This window comes from Nothoprocta perdicaria, unplaced genomic scaffold, assembly GCF_003342845.1.
Source record: "Nothoprocta perdicaria isolate Ctin4 unplaced genomic scaffold, notPer1 scaffold_0, whole genome shotgun sequence".
Taxonomy (NCBI): Eukaryota; Metazoa; Chordata; class Aves; order Tinamiformes; family Tinamidae; genus Nothoprocta; species Nothoprocta perdicaria.
The window spans coordinates 7,951,373-7,972,701 of NW_020454092.1; the positions used below are offsets into that span (position 1 = coordinate 7,951,373).

General features: G+C 39.4%; 1 long non-coding RNA gene across 1 annotated transcript; it reads right to left on the reverse strand.

The window, feature by feature from the left end:
* Positions 1-1,047: 1,047 nt before the first annotated feature.
* LOC112948095 lies at positions 1,048-20,565 on the reverse strand. Its single transcript, XR_003249545.1, has 4 exons — positions 20,504-20,565; positions 16,792-16,877; positions 6,912-7,080; positions 1,048-1,489 (listed from the first exon to the last, which is right to left on the reverse strand). It is a non-coding gene; the product is annotated as an uncharacterized LOC112948095 (long non-coding RNA).
* Positions 20,566-21,329: the final 764 nt, after the last annotated feature.

The following is a 21,329-nucleotide window of genomic DNA, read 5'->3' on the forward strand; positions in this document are numbered from 1 at the left end:
ACACAAAGAGCAATTAGCATTTGAGCAGTCCAATCTTGCTTGAAAGCTGTTATTATTTGAACTTGAAAATGAAGAAATAAAAGCCTGAAGTATCAACAGCTTGACCAGATTCTCAGAGGACATGGTGTTTGGTCCTGCATCCCTGACTGTCAGGAAAGCTCACAGGGATTTTGTCATCCTAAAATAAATCTGAATAGCTTCACCACACTGGTATTTCTTACTCTTGTGTTTCATTCTCAGTTAAAGTATATATTAAATTGGGAAGTGTCTGGTCTCCTGTCTAATTGAGCATGACGACATTACATCTATTCCAACATGATTTTCTTTGTCCACAAGGTGATAACAGATGCTTAGAGGATATTAATGTGTTAGCAAACATGATTTAAATCCTTTTTGTTCCTCTAGTCTGGTGGAGAAGAGCAGTAGGATCAATAAAGGTAGTAGTCTTTTCAGCACTGTCACTTACTCGATATGATTTGGTAGGGATTCATCATACAGATTTGCACCAGGAAATAAGGAGGCATAAGTGCAGGCAGGTAAAATATTTCCAACACACTGTTTATTCATCCAAAAGGAAACATCAATAAAGAACTGTAGGGAGCTTAGCATAGGTAAGTGACATGGCATAAGACATGACTCAGTATAAGACAGGGCGCTCAGAAGATCTCGYGATGTCACGGAAAGAATAGGGACGTGTCTCTAGCGCTGCCAAATAAGGGCATACTGCCAGGCTACGCTTTTGATTGGGGCTTGGGCATAGCCTGCAACGCTTCCACAAGAGGGGAAACTATAAAGGATGCGTGAAGCAAGCAATAAACGTCACTTAGCATACCATCACATTGGTGTCAGTGCTTTGTGTCCTCGGGGTGGATGGCCCCAGAGCCCTCAARCCGAAGCGGTATCATTTGACACCAGTTAGCAAATTCCAACAWGAACACAGAGAAAGAGAAGACCACAATCAAAGAAGTGTTAGTTCCATCTCTAAATGTATTCTGTGAACAAGACAATTCCTGGAAATAAATTTCCAAATAATTTACCCATATATTCTCTTACATATTTTGCCTTTTTATCTTCCATTCTCCCATCAGCCACCAAGCCTAGTGAAACCTAGTGAAGTGCAGAGCCCTCGCAAYAGCTAGCTCCGCAGTGCCCGGTGCTCCCACACCAAGGATGTGATGTGACAGTGAGATCCGCATCTCCACCCTGTCCCTCCTCCCCTTTCCTAGGAGAGGACAGGCAGGCAGATGCTCTAATCCTGAGGCTGCAGCTGTAAACATTTGTGCACCTGTTTGGGAAAGGACACCTGTGGGTATGCAGAGTCCATCTGGTCTCCAGGTGCTGCTTCTGCCAACTCTCCTCAATCAAACTGGAGATGAACATTCTCTCTGGTAGGAAGTTCATAGTTTTGGTTCAGGTAAGCAGTCTCTTCTTGGGATACTTTTTGCACATCCATCTGCTTTCCAATCCCACATATACAGCAGTAACTAGCCTGAAAAAAAAAGACCATATTGCTGCTGTTCCTTAAAACTGCACACAAAATGCATGGAAACTCCCTGTGTAAATATTGGTTTGTCACATTTTATTTGATCTGGTTCTTGAAAAGAAAGCCATATTAAAAAAGCACAGACTGGATTTTATTCTCCACCACAATAATGCTTCTAGAACAAAAGGTCAGTTGCAGATTGGTTTCATTCTTCGACATCAAGAAACAGCTATCTTCGATTTCAGCWCTCAGAAAAGAGCTAATTTGGACAAAAATGCACATCCATTACAGAAAGTGGCAAGTACGAGCAGAGGTGCAGGGGCTGGACGTGCCTGCACAGGAAAGGCAAAGGTTCTTTCCTTCAGTTACTTCACAGTTGCTGAAGCAGCAGGGTGCTTCATGGAGTGCAGCTTCATGCTTCCTCACACCATTTTTAAGAGCAGAGTAAAACCTGGGAACTATCTGCATTCCAGGCAGATGACAGATGGGTGCTGAGAGAACTAGTTCAGGGCTGGACACCCCCTCCCTGCACCCACTTCCCACATTCACCTTCTGGGATGCCTGGGAATCCAACAGTGGAGATGGGCTGAATAACACGTGTTGTATGGTCTGTGGGAAGGAGACCACGCTTGTGGTGCGTCTGTGAAGTTTAACAGGCTCGCAGGTGCCAGGGCACAACCTGGGCCAGGGCTGGGGAGCACTGGGCTGCCCAGTGCCATTAGCTGCTGAGCCAGCTTCTCACTTCCAAGGAGGTTAACAAGGAAAACAACAACTGCTAAAGCCCAGAGGAAAGCAGGACATCAAGGATGGGATACTGATTTCCATTTGGTGAGGACATAGCTAACCCACTTATTTGTGCTCTGAAGAACAACATCTCATGACTATTGGCCCTAAAGACATTTCTATGGTCTAGACGCCACATATATTCTATTTATTTTGATAACCGAAAAAACAGTACCAGAAATATTTGTTGAAATATTCACATGTCTTTTCTTCCCCTTATTATGGTCTCTACTGACCAGCCACACAAGATCTGGCCGCAAAGCTCTGTCTGGCATTTAATTCAACCATAAATTAGACTCATAACTTATACTGCCAARGTGTCTTCGTCCTCCAAGAGAGACGAGAGCAAATGCAGTGTCAGCTCCCCTTTGAGATCCTTTGAACGTTGCCCCCTTGGATCAGGCTAATGAGTTTTAGCTACAAAGCTTCATTATTGTTTGAAAATAACTTCCAAGACAAGCATGCTTCTTGAAGTACAATTCAGAGATATATAATTATAAGTTAATCCTCTCCTTATCACATGAGAAAAAAAATTGCTTTTGTGAAACAGTAAACAGAGTATCCATGTTCTGAAAACTGCTGTGTTTACTGGATGAGAAAACAAATCTCCTGGAGAAAAAGCTGTATCTCTGACTTAAGATACATAATCAATAACCTTGCAAGGCATTCAGGCTACATATTCACTCAGGAGACTTTTTTTTTTTTTTTTAAATGAAGCACATGCACATCTCTTTTAGGATAAATCCCCATTGTCAGCTGCACTAAAGCAGCATTTTCAGCTCTTGTTTTCATAACATTAGTTCTACATGACAGTTCTGTGTCATCTGACAACCCTAATCCATTTCAAGGTTAAAATCTATTTTGTATTTCAAATCTCCCAAATCTCTGACCACTTAGTTTAAGTAGGATTAGAATAAGCATCAGAAACCACAGAGAAGCAACGAAAGCCAAGATTTAGCTTTGATCTGCTCATGTAGACATTTGCTGCAGAGATTCAGCAAAACAGCAGGCATCACAGCAGAACAGGACAGGAAAGCACAGGCCACATCAGAGCATGGGGATGAACATGAGTTGGTAGAAAAATTACCAGATACGTTGTGTGCTTCATTAAAATAGCTCACTCAAACAAGATAAAATACCAACACCGTGAAAACTSTTCTTATTTGTCAATGAGAAAGCAAATTTTGCTTCAACACGATAGTTGGTTCACTGAACAGTCTAGAAGCACTCTTGGAAATGTCCTTGATGGTACTGGAATCCATTCCAAAACTACTCCGAGCCTTATGCACACATGAATTCTAACATGAATTACTAAGTGAGAGCTACTTGTGCACTAMTAATTGGAGATACCATCTTTAACAATTAACACGATAAGCAAMCAATTGAGAGCTGTGCTTTGCCTACTGCATGCCAAAGCATGAGGACCCAATCCTGCCTTTCTGATGAAAGTTGCCATTAGATTAATTAATAAAATGATTTAATAGCAATGCAAAAAACCACTTTCAATTTGCTGGACTTATATCTTATTAATAGGACAGCTTTTACAATTCTGTGCTCCTGAAGGTAGTCAAAAAGGAGCCTAGTTCACTGATAGCTCAAGAAAATTGATTTTTTTTTTCTCCCCATCTCTAGGAGCCAAATAAAAAAAACAGAAAAATTAAAGTTAATTTGAACTTTTTACTATGTAATTATTATTTTACATTACCAGACACATTTTAATAATATCAGTTACACATTTTAACAGTATGATGTTCCAAATGGAAAATTTCCATAGAAAAAGAAATGCTGCAATTAATCTCAAATGCAGCATCACAGAGKTTTATGTATTCTGAATATGAGCCTTTGCAAAGCATGTTACAGAACACTCTTGTTGCTTGATACTAGGGCAGAGAGCCTTTCTTTGTTCTGAAAATACCTGGTTCTGCATTCATTATTCTTCAATATGTTTTCTACACCTCCAAAATAATGGTGTCRTATTTCTTGTTCCTTGAGCTAAACTAATTCTTTTTTTGGCTGCTGCATTAATGTTGAGCATTCTAGTTTCTGGGTTTCAAGTAATACTAATGAGAAAAAAAACAAATGCTTTAAAACAAATGCAGATAAAGGAAAAGAAAATAAAATTTTCCTTCCGTCACCCTCCCAGGTCAGCCTTTTCCCTGACACTGGCCTGCTGAATACGTAGTCCAGCTGCCCATTTTTTCAGGACAATATTTGTTTCCCCTGGTATTCCCAGAGCTGATGTGGTGTGCTACCTTGCTGTAGAAAGTCACACTGAAGGCCTCCTTAGAAACTAGTGTACTAAGCCCAGCAATGGAATTCAAGGGACCAGATTCTGGTCCCTTGAACTTACCACACAGATTCCCATAAGGCTGTTCATTATTTTGTGTGTTTTAATTCCACAGGAAATACTTAGAAAGAGGAGAAAGAGGACAGAGTAGGAAACTGTGAGGGTTGGGATTCTGCAATACAATCAAAAAGGGATTATTTTTCTTAATAAAAGGGGCTTTTCCCAGTCTCGCAAGTTCAAAGGGCTCAGCTCTTCCAGTGCTGAAAATCCACTTTTTAAAGCTTATATGCAGTAAGGCGATCAAATGACTCTCCCTGTTCTGTTCCCTTCCTAAACATATGGTAATGTGTCTCACCATGTGATCTTATATGAAAATACTCTTTGTTTTGCAGTTCTTAGCTGACTTATAAAGGTGAAATTAGATCTACACAAATCTAGCTTAATTCAAAAAGTCAGGTGCATTACAACAAACAACTCCACTTACTAAGGCCACATCGAAAACAAAACCACCTTTATATAATATTTAAAAGTTGTGCTGAATAAATTAGATCCTCAAAAATTCCTTTTCACACCAACAGCTGTTTCTAAAACAATGTGCTTCGCACTGGAGTCAAATATTTTTGCACACCACAAAAAGATTCTAACCACCAGGTTGCTGCTTTTCTCAGGCTTCACTAATAGAGAATTCCTCTTTGTATAACTAATTAAATTGCTAGTAAGAGAAAAACTCATAGAAAGATGGTAGTCTGATGATCTTCCATTTAATTGCAGTGTTGGGGGACTGTAAAGAGTTGTTATTCATTAAATTTTAATGAATAACATTCAACATTGTACAAGTCCAAATTCTGCTCTCAATTGCTCTGGTGTGAAGCCAGATTAGTAAAATGAAATAGTTTATGCYAATAAACTATTTCATGTCACTGAGAAGAATGCATCCCGCAGAACATCATCTGAAGGAACAACGTTAATTCCCCAAAAATAGCCAGGAGGGAAATATTTTCTGTGTCTTATTTCACTCTTCAGTGTATGCCATTCATATATTTATTTGTGTGGCTTTCTGTTCAGTCTGGCAAATCGGTATGTCTGACACTCCCAATAAAACTTGTTTCTGCAGCCATCCTACTAATTTAGTAAAGCAAAACGCATGTTGCAATTCACCTCTTTTCTATCACACTCAGGGGAAACATAGGCAGTAATATCTTATATCTGAGCAAAAAAAAAAAAAAGAAAAAACCCACAACTATAGATAACGTCTAAACTAGAGATTGGGAGGGTTGTGTTTTAAGAAAAAAAAAAAAAAAAAAGATTTCTACCAGAAAGGGGTCTCAGAATTATCACTGGAAGGAACCTATAGATGACTGCTGATTCTCAGAGAGCCTCATTGCCTAGCAGGGACTTCAAAGTCTAAAAGTTAAGCAGTGTGAATATCCTGTTTTCTGTCAGTCTTGTATTGCCAGCCTTCAAGATTTAAACGATTTCTTTGCCTTATTGAGCTTTTATATATGAGCTTATATATGAGCTTTTTACTGCTCAGCTGAAATTACAGAAGCACCAACCTGGAATTCCTCCAATAGCCATTGCTTATCATGGATAATAAAACCTGACCCACAGCCAACAGGATAGCGCAGCAACCTACCTCGATAATGGAACCTCTTCCTTACTGGCTTTGATAATCCCATTTCCCTTTCAATCCAATGCAAATGTTGCTGCAAAAGTATCCACTGCATGGACCAACTACCTCAGCCATAGTACCTCCTGYTTATCATCCTTCTTTACATTTAATATACCAAAAATCTCTTCATATGAACTTTCAAAGCCTATTCTTGCTGTTCCTTTATTCCTTTTCCAGATCAATATTCCATGAACCTGTACTTATATACTTGATTAATGCTGACCTTGTCATCCAATTTGTATTTCCTTCCGTGTGAAGGACAAGTTCCTCASGTCATTCCTGCATTGCCTTGGGGTACAGGCATTCCTGATCAACATTTAAATCTCCAAAACTATACCTATGTTGTGTCTTAAAACCCACCTAATGTTAGTCAGGAATTGTTTTTTGCTGYGACTTACCGTAATAGTTACACCATCACATTCAGTTCAGACTTCCAGTTCACCAGTTCCAGTTGACACTCCTGTTGCAGTGTGTTGCTCACATACATAACTTTTGTGCTTTTACTTACAGGAGTAATGTTTTGAAGAGAAAAAAAAAAGGGCCTGGGCCAATACACGGGACATAAGTTATTTTTCCTTCTACATAGTTTGAAGGGTATGCAATAAAATTAAGAAACAAGATCTTATTTTGCTTGGCCATACAACTGCTTCCTAYTTTACGTGGTGCATAGGAGAATCTGTACTTACATGCTCAAGGATTGTCCAAGATGACAACACCTAGACAACAGTCCAACACCACTCTGAAGACAATAGCAAGTCCCTCCTGGATTCCTCTGAAAGCAGGATTTCACCCAGAAAGCAAAGAGAACAGATTTGGGGATGCTTCTCTGCATTTCTGCACTTTGAAATGGCTGGCCTGGAAACAGAAAGGACAGACAAAACCTAGGAAGGGAACTGAGGAAGATTCATAGTGTCTAGATACTTTCTACCATTATTATGCCAGCAGTGTCAAAAAGGTGTCAATTTTCCGTGCCAAAATATGGGACTAAAACTACAAATCCTGTTTTGGATTCATGAGAAGAGAAACTATTTGGATTCGTGATGAAAATACACCTTATATAAGAGTACAAAAGGGGCCAGTTCTATGTTGCATGTAAAATAGCCCTATAAGCATCTCTTACATGAAATGGCTTATTGTTCACATTCTTTATATGCAGGATAAGGCCTGGGCTTGAAGTGTGTTTATTATTTAAAGGCTTGTTTTGATATCTCAAGGTCTCTCCCATTCCTCCTGATCATACCTTCCTGTGAAGGTTCACTACCTGATTGAAATGAGAATTTCCATCCCCTGCATCAAACAAGCAATGATCTGCTCTGAAAGGTTCTGTATTTAATGGCAGTGTGTGTGACGGGAGCAGGGAGGGGAAGGGAGAGTTTTCTTCCCAATCTCCCTGGTCAACTTATTTCGTGTAATAACACCATCTTACAAATGGCAGAACGAACCTAACCTTGGTGTCCCTCTAATAAATAGAATTCAAGCCTAAGTAATAAATGGGCTGTATAATAAAGACAGAGTGAGACGCCCAGAGGGAAAGCCAACACACCTAGTAAGGTCAAATACTTCTATCTCATCACTATAGTTCTTCAGCATGCAAACTTTATACCACAGGACAAGAAAATCTGAATGCTAATACACACTTTATGCATGGGGATACTTAAACCTTTCTCAGTGTGAGCTCTTATAATTGGTGGGACTGCTTCATTCTGACTTTTTACTAGCATTAATTTATGCATTTTAGCAACACATATGCTACAGGAGTTCCTTAAATATTGATTAAAAAATATTTTGTTTTGTTTTTCTGAGAATTCTCAAAATCTGAGAGCAAAGCCTGCAAGTGTTATTTTCACTGTAAATCACAGGACAGCCACTGAACTCCATGAAGTTTGGTTTATTTGCAGCAGTAAGGATCTGTTTCTCCCCTTCTTGAATTTATAGTCCTTACCTTCAAGTAGCTTAGTGTTACTAAAAGTTTGACAAATATACTGGGGAGTATATTTAACTATCCAGGCTCTCTGGAACATTGGAATTTTCCAGAATTCAGGTAAACCTTCTTGAGAAAGGGACAATTCAGCCTTAACTGAATTTGTAGAATTTCTTTAAATTAGAACTACAAAGCAAGTTCACAATCCATCACCTTCTTTCTAAAGGGAAGGGGCTTTTTTGCTCTTCTATCACATAAAAATAGCTTGGGATACACTTCTTACACATCTGTTTATATACACAGCAGTGGTGAGGCCCGTTTGGACCACTGCGCACATTTGTGGTGACCCTAAGTCAAGGCAGAACTGGAGAAACTGGGGAGGGTCTAGCAGAGAGCAAGAAAGGTAGGGAGCAAAGCCCCTAGGACGTACAGAGAGAGGCAGGGCTTGATCAGCCAGAAAAGTGAAGGCTGTGGGGAACCTGCTAGCAACCTGCAACTGTTCAAAACGGGGTTCCAAAGATGATGGAGCCAAACTGTGCTACCTAATGCAAGACAATAGGACAAGGGCCAAACTGTGGCTTGGAAGCTTCAGGCTGCACACCAGGAACAAAACACTTCCCCTGGAAAACCAATGCATTGCTGGACCTGGATGTCCAGACAGGCTGTAGCATCTCTGCTCTGGAGGTGAGACAAAACAGTGACTCGCTGTTGGTAACAATCCCACTCCAAGAGGGAGGTTGGGTTAGATGGCCTCCAAACAAGTAATTCATTAGGCTTCTATCCCCGGGGAGAAGTTAACAGACCCACCAACCCAAGGAAGATAGCAGACAAGTTGTTTACCACATTTCAGGATGACAAGGATGACAATGATTTCAGGATGAGGATAGACAAGGACAGCAAAAGTGTTGCCCCTGTGACTGTCAAACATATGGAGGCTAAAATACATACATACAAATCAGGTGCAAACAACATAACACAGATTTCACACAGCTTGATCATGAGCACCCATTAACATTTGTGTCTGACAACCCTGTCCACTTCCTCGATCTAGAGTCAAACTGCAAACAGTTTTAAGCCTCTTTTTAACCTTTTTGCTTAAAACACTAAGTCAATACACATTTAATCAAAACAGCTATGTGCTCAAASTAAGGCTACACTAAAGACATTTCAAAATGCAAGTGTGCCACTTCATTCCACATAGCAAGATCCAGCTGACAGGGCTTCATTGGTGATAAATTGTCACAATAGCCTAAAGACTAGAAAATGACAACCTTTTGAGTTCATTGTATTACATTCTTCCGACTTCTTTGGGGTTGTTTATAGGCTTTAATGACATCAACATCTACTTTCTCACCCAGAAGATTTTGTGCTCTACAACTGAAAATTTAACTTGAATATAACCCTGTATCTGGTTCATTGATATTGATATGCTTCTAAGATACTTTATTTACTTTTTTTTTTTTTTTTGTTTATAGAAAGGGCATTTGGAAACCTGACATCTGAAATACACAACAAATGCCTGGCCTAGTATAGCTGGGACTAAAGGAGTAATGCTTTTGGTGCTGAATACTTGACAGCAGCCTTCTATCTAAAAATTCAATTATTTTTATATCAGATGAAATTTCCTTCATTATTATCCCATAAACAATGAAACAACCTTTAAAAAGGCTAACAGTTGGAGAGAGCCTTGACTACTATAGCCACCAAGGACAAGTTTTGACATTCTGACTTGGCAAGACACCTTTCCCACGGACATGTGGGGACATGACCACAACTGCTTCTCTGGAGTGTCAAGTCTGTGTTGCTAATATCAAAGAATTTAGCTTAGGTCCTTTGAACACTCTGATGCTTTTGCTGCTAAACTTGCAGTGATTCCATATTAAAAAGTCATATGTGAGGAACCTTGATTTCCGGTTTGAACTTAAAATCTAATAATGATTCTACCCTAGGGTCTTATTATAGGTTTTAGCTGAAGTAAAGCCCTGCCTTGGCTCAACAACACCTATTGTATAAGGCCAAGTCTGCTCCAGAGATGCTGCAATTACACAAGACAAACAAACCACAAGGAGGAAAACAGAGGCTCAGGAATGTGAGGGGGCCTCATCATTGTCAGACTGGGTAATAAAGCCRGCCAGGTCCCTGCCGATTAAATTACACGTCATCCATATTATAATAGCATTTACCCAAGAAATAAGTGTTTTAGTTGTAACCAAAGGGATTAAACCACAGGAGACCAAGTGAAAAGGAACATCAATCAGGTTAAATGTAACAATATTTTTAAAAGAAATCACAGAAAAATAAGAGATTGTTAATTGCTTGTCAGTTAATCAGCACAAGGGATACTAACATAGTTGATCATAGTTCAGAAATCAGTTATCATGACCAGTTAATTGACTAAAACTGCTCAGTATTGACCCGCCAGTTGGCGCAAAAAAAGAAAAAAATGCATTTTACCAGTTAATTGGGAAAATAAATGTATATTTTCTTGAAATTTATCATAAACATCTGCTCTTTAAGGCCCTAATACTTTATGAACATCAATGCACGAAGTCTTAAAACACTCATGCAATTTTTTTTTTTAATATAGTTTCACAGCTTTGTATTGGCCATATGCATAACAAGAATCCAATGCTGTGGAAGCATCTCAGGGGTCAATTTTAGGGGGACAAGTCTCATTTACTAACTCTGGTACATGAGTTTCTAAATTAAGGTTAACAGTGCAGAAGACTGCATGGTTGGTAGGACTTTTAAAAATATCCTTGATCATTTGTTGACAGAGAGATATGCTGATATAAGTGATATTCCTAGAGAAGAAAAAGTTGTACTCTAGGGATTGCAGCTGAAGTGGAGATACCCAGCCCAATATTTTCCAGTGTACGAAGCACAGAAGAGATTGAGCAATGAAAGAACCACGTATGCAGAGACCTCCACCATGAAAGATTAGGCATTAACGTGCTCTGCATAAGTTACATGAAGAAATGCTAATAGATGAGGCACCAAATTAAGTCAGGAGATGTAGATTCTGATACCATATGCATCTGCCACAACCATTTATGACACTTTGAGTAAATTACTTGTATTGTTTAGGCCTTTGTTTCCTCTCTCTCCCTTTGTCTGCTTTTCTTTCTAGACACAAAGTGTGTTTATTTATGGGCTGCTGCTGACGTGCTTACCCAATGCCTAAAATAAGGAGTGCCACATTCACAGCTGGGAACTTTAGACAGTACCATAATAGAACTAATTAACAGTAATGAGATTTATGGACAACTGTACATGCTGTTTTTTTTTTTTTTTTTTTTTTTTTTTTTTTAAAGATATCCAAGCTGGGCCAGAGCTGTGAGATTTGTCGTGCACATAGAGAATCAGGCACTATTCCGCAAGTGTAAATTGCTGTAACAGCAGAGCAAGCAAAGTTCGCATAGTGAGTAGGCAACAAATGCAACTTTTCCAACATAAAAGCACACTGGGAAAATCCTAACAACCTGGAGCTCTCAAATGACAATAACTAGACAAGTTTACTCCTCAGAGGTGGAATTAGAAAAGCCATATTTTGTGTTTTACTTAAACAGTGTGTCTCTACAAAAATAAAAGCAAATAATATTTGTAATATTGCAATAAAATTTATACATTAATGACATCAGACATATTTTTAGCCTGGTATAGATGAAGATCAGATTTTTTCATCTGATTTTTTTTCAAAGAGAAAAAGCTATCAAGCCTCTCTCTGAGGAATGGCATTATTTCAACTGAATATTGACCTTGCAGACTTCAGTTATGTCTACACCTACATGGCTTTTGTCCTCTTCAGCACAGCTATGTCTACCAGTTATCTTGGAGCAGGTTAAGAGGACTGAACACCTCAAATCCCAGGCTTACTTCCACTTTATCACACAATAAGCGACGTAAAGCAAGGAATAATTGTTGATAATAATTTAGTTGCAACAGGAAAGAAGTGAAAGCTGCTCAGAGGGGAAAGAATTGGTTCCCGTGGAGACACCTTAGTCCTTTACCTGTTTCTCTACTTTCCTTTGGTCAGAATAATCCCAGTAATACATAGTGTGGAAACAGAAGATTGATTCCCAGTTAGCACACTTCTGCTCCTCACGGCTTTTTTAATAATTAAATAGGAAAAACTTCAGCAAACCTAATAACAAACATTGCCAACCTCATTGCCACGACTGTGATAGTTTCCTAGGTATGTGCTAACTGACTGCCAAGATAGCAAATGGAGCAGATGCATTTTCACATTAAGTGAAAGTTCTTTCTTAGGAAAGAACTTGATTCCCACTTAGGCTTTTCTAATGAACATTTAATGCAAAGATGACAAATTGGGCACACAATAACAGATGAAATTGCAGTGCTCGGATGTGCTCATCAGTGGACAAAACACTGCCCTCTTACTGCATAAGGAATTTCTAATATTTTCCATGGGCAACTGTTATCTGTATTGCACTTAGAATATTGCATAGTCATAGTCTTCTCTCTCATTTTTTCTTTCTTAATTTAGGATATGTTTGGTGGTAGTAGAAGACTTTCCTTCTTAAGGATCCTGTGGTCCTTCTGCTTCTCAGTTCCTCTTGGGCAGCCTTCAGTGTACCCACAACAGAACAAAAAAGGTAGGACTTCTTTAGGAATAAATGGGTAATTACAAGGAGATCAGCAGTCACCACTGTTTTCCTGAACTGATAGTACAGGACTTTCTTCTCTTGGGAAAGATAAGGTTATTTTTCTGATAAGCCTCTGRCAAGAAAATACCCTTTAGCCTTTAACTGTGCATTTTTTTTTTTCTTAAATAGWTCACCTGCTCAGAAACAGTGCTCAATAGCAGTGGCTTGTGAAAGGTGGCTCTTTAAGTCACTGGTATACAATCTTCTTAAATCTGCAYTCCTACTTTCCAGGCTACCTTGCAGAGATGTGGTACTCCAGGGCTCTTTCACTGTCAGATTCCTGTTCAACTCAACTTTACTTTTAATATTGTAGAGCATTTACTTCTGCAAGACTTGCTCAGTGGCTGTGCAGTTTGCAAAAAGAGAAAAATTCCAGTGATGTAATGGGAATACCAAAAATTCAGCAATGGAAAACTTTGATGTTTTCAGAAAAAGATCTGAAAACTGTTCTACAACGTCATCAGTTTAATATGAAGCAACATTTATTTGGAGAGAGTATTTTTCATTAGCTGAACTGACAAACATGAAAAAGAACAATTTTGGGAAGGACAAGCTCATGAAAACAGTGTTTTCTGCAGCCTAACCACTCCTAAGGTTCAGAGATTAGAATTCTTAAAAGTTGTTCTGCTTTCTCTCCCAGTCATATCGAATACATTTGTTGCTGTAATTACAGGACTGGACTGTACTTTTCACGTAAATAATGTGTGCAGGCCAAACACTCAGAAATCAAGCTTTGAGTAATCATACCAGGTATGGTCTTTTTGCTAAGATGTCTGCTGGACTAACATGTCTTTCACTCAAACAGCTCCACAAAAGAAATAAAGTGACTAATGTGCTCTACCCACTTGCATGCCATTCCCATGACACAGAAGAGCTTTAAATATGGTTTTAATGGCATTATTAAAATGCTGTTGAGCATCCAGCACGCACCAGCAAAYCCAGCCTGTGAACTGTAACAGTTTGTACAGGCTCATTTCATGTTTCATATATACAAATGAGATTTAGCGCAGTTCTGTTTAAATGCAAGACAAACATAAGGTTCAGCTCTGCAGCTGTTATTCAGAAGAATCTGTTTCCACTTTTTATGTTCAAGTGAGGAGTGCAGAAGCAGACCATAAGGAGTCATAAATCATAAACAAATACATTTTTGTGCACTTCAGGTTTCWGCTGATCCACATTTATTGGCCCTTGTTTCATAAGAAAGTCAAAAAAAGAGTATTGCAAACAAATGATGAGACAAAGATGAGACATTCTTCCACAAGATACTCTGCATAAGATACTGCGATTCCTATCTGGTTCATATGCAAGTTATCACCAAATAAGGAAGGCCACAAATTTAGATATTATATTTAATCGATAAAAGCTCTATAGAGACAATTAAGGATAGATTCATATTAACCACATTATCTCATTGTTAGGAAGGAATATTAAGAGAAAAGGCAAAGTATAAAAAACATTTTTTTAAAAACACTAGTTAGTGCAGCCTTTTAATAAACGCATAGAAGAGTATATTCATAAACATTCATTTAAATGATGAGTTCAATGCACTTAGTCTCTTGCCCCTTCTCAGTAAAACATCTTAGAGTAGGTGAAGAGTTATAGACTGAAATGTTCTGCATCCTAGTCTATCACTTAAATTACACAGGAAATACTAGAAATCAATTTCTGGTGCTTTTATTTCTCACTGTAACAGAAGAAGTATTTCATTAGCCAGAGCAAAACACTCCATTTTGCGATCACTTCAGAGTGATCACGACACTTTCTCCTTCTATAGCATTAAAAAGGGGAAAAAATCTAAATAGTCTTTTAAGCAGTTTGGGAAGCCCAAATTCTCTTTKCTAGCAAGCACTGCTTAACTAAATATCAAATTGAGAAGTAGTTTTCCATTGCTCTTCAACTTCTTCTACTCACTCAGTTAAAACTTCAGCACTAAACACAAACTTGAAGGGAGTGAAAAAAACATTGTTGAACATGAAGGAAATAAAAAAAAAATCCATACAGCTCTTTCACCTGTTCTCCTGAAGGGTAATCAGGGTTGATCTTAGGTGGYAAGTATGTACTGCTCTGTTCTTTGCATTCATCTTTGCACTCCCAAAGCTTATTCACTGTTTCTGATGCTATTTCTCTGCAGAACAGACCCGCATCCTAGATAACATATAAATTATCTGTCTGTTGTTCCAAAACTCCGTAGGAGAATTTGTTCTTTCAACATTTTAATGATGATTTGCTTGCATATTTTTCCATTTATTATTGGCGAACTGTGAAGCTATCCGAAATCACTTACAATTGAAATTCTAGTTTCAGTTAAAAAGGAATTCAAATAAAAACCTGGTGAAGCCCAGACAAGCTGAAAGACTAACACCTGAATTGTTCAATTCTTGATTAGCAATATCCAAGATGTTTACGAAACCATCATCATTATCTTTCTAATGGTTATTTTCCCGGTTATAACATATGCCAGTAACATTTGACTCAAACTTCATGGCTGAAATTAAAATTTCTTCAGATATGTACATCTAAAACCTCCCTGAAATCAAAACTCGTATATAAGTTCTTAACCCCTGGTACACCAAAATTAATTTCAGTTGTCCCTGGCTTTTGGAAGTCTGGACAGGAACCCCAATTATATGAGATATTATATCTCTCATAGTTGTATGAGATAATTATTCATCTTATATTCACATGGTTAAGAATCACACTGTCAGATYCTGCTAGACTACTTAGCACTATTTGCCATCAATATTGTTAGCTTTCCTTAATGAAAAATATSGATTTCTGCCAAAACTATTCTACACTTTCATGATTAACCTTTGGCACAAAAAGGAGCCTGTGACCTTGAAGAACTTGAATACTATGGAACCAGTCAAGGGGATTCCTATCATGTGTCCAGGTCCCATGAAAGCAAACCTACCAACAGCTCATTGGAATAGCCCCTGGAAAATCATATTTTCAAACCTCAGCTCAGGAAAGGCAGTTAGGCAATGCATGCATGGCTACCATAAAATGGGATCCAACACAGCACTAGAGTTTTGGAACATTGCTAGGTGAACTGGGCATCAATCAATTTTTGAAATCACCTGTCATGTCCCTCAAATTGGACTGATAAGTCTGACTGTGTCTGCCAGGGCTGGCTCATCAGCTTGGTCATCTGTGCTTGCTTGTCATACTATGCCATCCATCTCCCCTGGCTAACATTGGACCTGAAAAAGCAGTATGATGATCTACAAGACAGAAAACATGCTAAACWCTGACCTGTTCTTGCTGTAACAAAGGACCCATGCTATAAAGCTAATAGCTATTACACAATATAATACACATAGCTATAAGCAAGTTAAAGTTCCATAAAGGGAACAAAATAAGGCATGGCAATTTCTATCACCTTCTGCTGGACAGGATCATGGATCCTCTGCTTGGAGACTACCCTCCCACTCTGAGTTTTCCATGAACACAAACGCATCTCAGAGAAGCAACAACGTGGCAGTTTTTAAACAGTAGGTGGCATCACTGTAATTCATAATAAATCAATGCCCCCTCACTAGGGGACACACATCACACAGGCTACATACAAACCAGGTTTTGACCACTTGTCATCATGAAGGTTGTTTCAGCATTTTTTTTTCCAGGGGTGGAAGGAAAGGAGAAGGAGGGCACAAGGATGGAAAGGTTGTCAAATTTGTATATGAATAAATTATTAACACAGAATTACAAGAATGTCCAGTTTCAAGTTGTAAAGAACAGCAACCAAAAGTAGGACTAAAAATGCTCTCCCAAGGTTCATCAGTTCACTTTTGCCTCAAGATAAATTGTATTTAAATGGCAACTTCTTTTTAAGCCACAAGATGTATAACTGAAAAGTTTTACAATAARACAGTAAACTTCACAATAAAATAGTAAACTATTGCTCTGTTCTAGCCTGGCAGTAGTCACCAGCATCATTATAGATGAAATGTACCAGAATGGGGCGCAATCAACACTGACCTGCTGCTTCAAGCAAGCTTGGCAATTAAGCTGGTTGTAGCACTGTTCCGTCTCTTATGATTCAAAATATGTACATCTTGGCAATCCTGTGAATGGAAATACTATTTTACCATTATTATCCATTATTTGACAGCTAGTGAAATAACTCAGGCAAAAWGTGTTTGACAAAAGAAATAGAGATGACTTTGCAAAGAAAACCGAACTATTGGAAAGAGTAAAAAAAACACAATAGTTTTTATTAAAATTATATTAAACAGTGATAAAAGCTGGTTGAAACCAAACTTTTCTCCATGACTGTTTCAGTTGTGTAAAATTTTTGATAGTAGAAAAGCTTTTGGGTGAGACTTTTGGTACAATTATTGGGATACGTGGGAAATGTCACTCCCTGGCTTTAGGGAGAATACCTACCCTATTCCCCAACTCCTTCTGGAAGTAGAGGGATGCCCCACACTCTCCATGGTTTGGTCCCATCTACTGTTTGTACATATTTGCTCTCCAATCTAGAAGCAATATCCCTAGATTGCTCTGTTATTTTGAAGCAGTTCTGTCCTCTGTCCTTTTGTAGAGCTGTGAGGTTAGTCACTTTGCTTCCATAACTGGATAAATACTGTTTGTTTGACTTTTAAATTAGGAATAGTAATCACTGCAGGACCTGGCAGACCAGTAAAAGGCTCTGGAAAAATAGTTGTTTATTACTGATTATATTAATTCAGAGTCCTTCTGCAAGGGCTATAATTTTATGTTCTTACAACTGAATACATTCTTTAATTTGCTTGTGCATGTAGTTTCAATATTGTCTGGCCCAATCTGTTCCACTACCTCCACTACTAAAGTTACATACTTGTTACACTACTAAAGTTACATCACAGGAACCGATTGTTTTGCTTCATATTCTTTCCAGTCAGTTTCTTGGTGAAGATGAATCAGCTCATAATGCCAGTACCAAATGATTTTCCTTGTATCTGTTTTATTGACAAATATATATATGTATATTTTTTTTTAAGAACAGAACAATGGGTGAAATCAGTCCACACTCATGACTATCCTTCATATTATGACAGGAGGATGGGCACCAGCCATTAATCTCCCCTTGTGACAGCCAAGGACTACGCAAAATGAATTTAGAAAGGAACAAGAAACACCARTAGGAGCGCAGAAAGCAGTCAAGCTCATATCAAATGAGGAACAACGCAGACAAAAACTGGATGTTACCTCACTTTTGTAAGCTGAGTTCATACTGCTGCAGCTAATTAAGATACATGCAATCCAGAATCCAGAGCAAACTGTTTAGAGCGCACAAGCACGGATATATGCATCTCAACTGCAGCTGAAGTCACTTCTAAGGGTGATGTGAAATTTGTTTCAGGTCAGTTGTTCTTTCCTTAATCACAAGCTTAACTTTTGTTCAACACTTGCTTCACAACTAGGTATTTCCCTGATAAATTTTGATTTATTTAATAATAATTTGTCTATTCCAATTCCAACTTGGAATAAGTTGTTCTAATACCTCTCTAGGGTGACGTCATTACAGATTTTTAATTTCATCAATTAGGTTGATGTGGTCTCCACAAGCTTGCCGAGTGAAGCAATCATAGCTCAGAGATACACAGCAAGATAAATCCCATACTACCCTAAAGTTAATTTTCACAAAACTATTAGCAAGCTGAAAACTAAACATTATTCAGTTTGGTGGCTACATCACATTTGTAAGACATAACTTGAAACAATCTTTTATGTGAAACCTTGAAAGTTTTAGTCTATATTTCACTTATTTAATAGCCAAGCTTATCTTCGCATTTTAATGAACATTGTCATTTYCAGATGCAACACTTTAACTTACAGTTTAAAGAAAGCGATATACATATTTATCTTGTTATCTCTGAAGCAGTCACAGCTTCAAGTAAGTAGCTCAGTCATTGATTAAAATCCATTAAGCTGCCAAAATAAACATGGCAGGACTATGCAAAGATGTCAAGTGCCTTCAAACAGAAGCTATCAGTAACTGCTAATGCTTTCAGCTAAAGCTCTTCCACAGTTCAGAGCGACAGCCCTTTATAGTCTTGAAAAAGGCAACTCTTCCTTYGGCAGACTGATTCTCCAAGCTTTTTCAAAGTAATACAGGGGATGTCAACTACTTTCTGTGTTGCCTTAACAAATGAGGCCTTGAAATAAAGAACCATAAAAAAAAAAAAAAAAGAAAAAACACGAAATAATGCAGCCCCTACCGTCCGACCCACAGCTTGTGAAGAAACCACAATTTATTCATTTGTCTCTTATTTACTTTTCCTCTCACATCAGCAACTAACTGCACCTTCTTGTTATCCATACTCCTCATTTTACATACCACATATCTACCCTACATTAGACCTGTTACAGATGCTTTACACCGGAAAAAAAATCAAATTAATTTTCTAAGTAGCAAATAGTTGGATTTTTATAAGCTTAATTAGCCTGCCCTGCTAATATACCTCTACTCCAGCAACCCAGTTTCTTCAGTTATACAGAGGTTATATCACTTTTAGGGAACACCAAACACTGAAAGATGAGCAGTCCTGCTAGTCCAGTGTACTGACTGCAACCAGTACCAGTTATTGAACAGAAAAAAAATGAGAGAATGAGAGAGAGTCAAGCAAAGGAATAAAGTGCCTGACAGATAGTCAGAAGTCTACATGCTGAAATAGAGGCTTCAGGTCTTTTCTGACTAGACAGTGCTTTTATCCTCCTCTAATCTGCAAGCTGGAAATACACAATCATATTTGTTATCGCAGTATCAGCAGTCTATTTCCATTTGCCATGCCAAGCTTAAGAAAGAGCAATCATTAAAACACAGCCTAAAAAACACTCTACAGACAGAGGTCTCCCAGAACTCGGTGCATAGAGTGTTTTTCCCCCAATGGCTGGGCAGAGACACTTGGAAAAGCCTGCAATCATTTAGAGCAAGTCAGTGGTGAACTCAGAGGTGGCCGCGGCCCAAAGGATTTGCTCTCTGCACAAGACTCCTCTGCCATGCTCCTCTATGGCCAGCAGATCCCAGCACCTCTCCCAATATACTCCAGTATATCCCAGCATATCCGCTTCTCTTCCAACTAAAGCATCTCCTCCAACACATGACCCTGGTTCTGTACTTATGGCTAGGGACATCRGGCTAGAGATGCTTTTTGGGGTTATCTCTCAGTGATCCATTGAAGCTGGGCGTTTCTCTTATTAGTTTATCTCCTACTCGCAGGGCTCCTTCATCTCGCAGACGACAGAATCCTTGTTGTTGCACAAGCCACATTTGCTGGATTAGAAACAACTGATGTCCCCACAGGCCCCAAAACGGCAAAAGCCAAATTTCAGCACTCTCACACTTCAGTTGTGGCCCAAAAATAGCTGCCATAGAGTGAAATTAAAATAAATAAATGGAAAGCTCCACAACTATCATTTTTACCAGTAACTTTGGCAAGCCCTGGGGCAGGTTCACACACACAAGTATTTGCCTACTTCATCAATTTTACTTCCTAACGTTAAATGCATCCCCCTTTTCCCAAATTAAGTGATTCCCATAACACACTTTTCCTTGTGGGAGTGCCAAGTCAGCACACACTACCTGAAGCTGTAAAGGTTGGCACAGCAGGTAGGGGCATTCGGTTCTGAGCAGCRCAAAGTAAACTTTTAGTCTCGGCTTTTCCAAGAAGGATAAAAGCAAACGCAAAGCTCTCCCCGCACTCACCCTGGCCCCACGCCGCACAGGGGCGGCTGGAGGCGCTGCCCACGCCGCCGTTCCTCGGCACCGCCACGCGGCGGTTCCGCTGCGGCCGGTGCCGGTTCGCGCGGAGCCGCCGGCGCTGCCGGCCCAGCGGCAGCTCCTGCCCGGGGGGCCGCGGCCGCCCCCGCCGCCCTTTACCTGCTCTGCCCGGGCGGCGGCCCCCGCCGCCCCCTGATTGGCTGCCGCTGGGGCGCGCGGCGACCGTTACCGGCCGTTACAAACGACCGTTAGGATGGCAGCTGGAGCCGACTGGGAGCGGCCCTCGCTGGCTCGTGGCTTCTGCTCACACCGGGTCTATGGCGGCCCTTGCAGCAGCAATGCTGCTGTTGAGGTCAGGACACATGCACAAGGGATAGACCAGGTTGGCCGTAAATCTCCTGACTTCCCTGTCTGCTTGCAGTYGGCAGCAGTCTCTTTTCTGATGTGAGGCTTGTGACTGGGACTACTCTTTGATTGTGAGTACCTACCATTTTTGTCAAATGATGGCACATTTGGCTCCAGTGTTAGCAGATACCTTCTACCTTCAAAAATTTATGGAGGTCATCATTAACTYTCTACTCAAGGATGTTGACCCTGTGCTTTCGATAAGGGTGTGCCCCCCTTCAGAATACATTTTATTTTCTGGCCTGTAGCACATAGCTTCCATTCATCTTGTGGAAGCTGATTTACAGCAAATCATTTGTGATCCTTTGGACTGGAAAGGCAGTGATAGTACATGTCACTGCAGTGGCCAAGATTTCAAGAGGGTGTAGGACACCAGCAGAAAAAAAAAAAGTTTGTTTGTGTCTAA